The 2,873-nt window shown below is 31.4% G+C and overlaps 1 pseudogene; it reads right to left on the minus strand.

The window, feature by feature from the left end:
- Nucleotides 1-5: 5 nt before the first annotated feature.
- LOC111830625 lies at nucleotides 6-1,474 on the minus strand (annotated as a pseudogene).
- Between the last annotated feature and the right edge of the window lie 1,399 nt (nucleotides 1,475-2,873).

The raw sequence follows: 2,873 nt of genomic DNA on the forward strand, positions 1-2,873 counted from the left end.
GATGTGGTCTTGAAGACATTCTCTATTTCATGTTTCATTCCAAGGTTTTGGAAAGTCTTGATTGGTTTAGAATTAGCTTTCATCATCGCGATGGTTAGCTCTATTGCAAACCTTCTGATTCTTGGAACCTTTGGATTTGGTTGTTCATATCTCTTGAGAATATTTAGTAGTTCCTCGGCTAGTTGTTCCTCGCTTACTCTCACTTCTTTAAACAACCATCTCTGTTCTTAGGGACTCATTATCTTGAAAATATGTGGTGCTAATCCCACCATGACTTCTTGAGTTTTGCTCTCTTCAGACAGAATTGCTTTAAGAACCTGCGTTGACAAGAGATGTCATTAGTGATGAATGGTGATGACTGATTATGGTTCATTGATTCATGAATCTATCAGTTTTTCTCCTGGATCAAGAACAGGAGGACTTACTGTTTCACCTGCAGATGAAATAGTATCCTTATATTGTTTATCGAACAGATCAGAAGCTGTATTCTACCGAACCAATGGGTTGTTCGATGCCTCAACGAGTCCCTGAAGAACATTTGATCTCAAGATCCGTTGGCAATTGCTTTTACTTTCTTGAGCCAATATAGATATAGTCTCACCAGCAGAGACTCTCACAGTCTCACACCACTTTGATTCTCTGAAAACTCTTTGTTCAAGAATAGGCAGAGAAGTCCCTTTAGAACCCTGCCAGTATCGCCAATTTTCTCGGTTTCACCTTCTTCAAATGCAAGAAATATCAATATCTCTGCTCCAAGCTTCTACAGTTCAGGTTGCCTCTTTCCAGCAACCTTTTCTCAGTATAAGTCAAGTCAATGATCTTTGATATCAACCTTTTTATTTTCCCAATCTTCTCACTGCTGTTATCATGATGCTGAGCTAGCCTTTTCAAAATCAATAATCCAAGATTGTTCAACGTCCATATATTATATGCGGCTTGATAAGAATCTCTCGTTCTCTCTAACAGAGAAGATATCGACTCAATCGCTCCCGGGATGCCTACAACTCTCAGAGAGTTTTGCTTCTTACTTGCTAATCTTGAGAGAATCTCTCCAGGTAATGTAACCCTCACGTCTTCTTGATTCTTGTTTCTCCAATAATTCAACATCTCTACTAACCTTTCTATGATCTTCATGTCCATCCCAATCTTACGTAGAGTATCAGCCGAATAGTCTTGATTGGCTGAAAATATACAAAGAATCTGTACTCCAGTGAGCTGCTCATTAGGAGTATTCGACACCAAAAGCTCCACGGTAAAAACCACCATATCCATCTTCAATCTTTCATTTATGCTCCCATTTAGGCATCTCGAATAGGCATCGTAGAAGAATCTTCTCACCGAGCCTATGCCAAATCTCTCTAGACATATATTCCCAATAAACTTTTCCAACAAGAAAGAGAAGAGCCTCAACAAGCACTAAGGAGTAGAAGGTTGTCAAAGCATAGTGAAGATTAGTAACAAACGAAAAGTCCATAGTCTCTAAACTAACAGCGAATCCACCAAGAATAACAACCGTGGCCCATACGGATACTAAAGATCCCAACCACAAAAACAATCTATGATTAAGAACAGATTAAAAACTCAAAATTACTATTAAATTACTAATGGAAGAAGATAGAATCTTGAAATCTTGAAAACCTTCTCAAGAACAGCAAGTCCGAAGGCAAAGATGATCAGTTTTGTCTCCGGCAGTTGTGTCGGTCTTTGAGGTTCTTGAGCCAAAATCTTGTATGGTCGGAAGTTAGTTCCGCCAGAAAAACCGAGTTGTTTTATGTAGGATTTGAAAACATTTTACGATAAATTATATCAACTTTCTTAAATTTGTTATACATAGATTTGTTAAACTAATCATAAAGAAACAGATTATAAGCCTTTCATATATTTAAATTATCTTACTAAACAATAATAAGATACAATATACACCTTATGTCTTATTAAACTTTATTAAAATCCTTCTTTTACAAAAATTATTAAAATCCTAAGCAACATTTTCTTTGATTAATTGATTTCAAAACGGAAATTGCATATAGTATGTGTACACCTTGTAAAAATCTCTATTGATCAAAGTAGTGAGGTTATATGTATTTTTAAAATTTAATATATATATGAATCGTTGGCTTTAAAAAAAAAACATATCTATACTATTAATTGGGAAGCACAACAAGAAGCCAAACAGCCCCCAATTTTTTAAAAAAATGTCATGAAACTTAAACAAGTTGCCAAACAAAATTAATGATAGCAAAATCTTTTTAAAAATTAAATAAATAATAAAAAAACAGAAACAACCTATATTTATGGAAATCATATTAATTTTGTTGCCAAAAAAGTGGACAATTAAATTCGAAAATTTACATATGTAACATATTTATTTTTTGAGATATTTTTATACAATAATTTAATATTTAATAAAATCTAATTTATTGTATTTTATTTATTTGGTTTAATGGTTTTATTCAAGTGGTTTATGTTACATTTATTTTGTATATCTCTTATGATATGATAATAAATTTATTTTGCCTTACGAAAATCATCATATATTTAAAACACAAAAATAAATATGTTATATATTGTACAATAGCATAAAATATGGAGAGAAATATTCAAGAAAATTGATAATATAATAAAAAAATGATAAAATCTTAATAAAATTTTTAAAATGTTTAAATAAAAATATTAAATAAATCAATAATGAAAATTTGTTTTCAAAAATCAATAGAATAAATATTTTATATCACATACAATCTCCTTTCACATTAAAAATCTTCATATTGAAAAACAATCTCGCAAATATAGCAAAACAAAAACACTTTTTGAGATATATTGATTAGAAATGACATATTTATATATTTCCTTGAAATAAAATAAAAACCAAA

The sequence above is a fragment of the Capsella rubella genome, unplaced genomic scaffold (assembly GCF_000375325.1).
Source record: "Capsella rubella cultivar Monte Gargano unplaced genomic scaffold, Caprub1_0 scaffold_5, whole genome shotgun sequence".
NCBI classification, from domain to species: domain Eukaryota; kingdom Viridiplantae; phylum Streptophyta; class Magnoliopsida; order Brassicales; family Brassicaceae; genus Capsella; species Capsella rubella.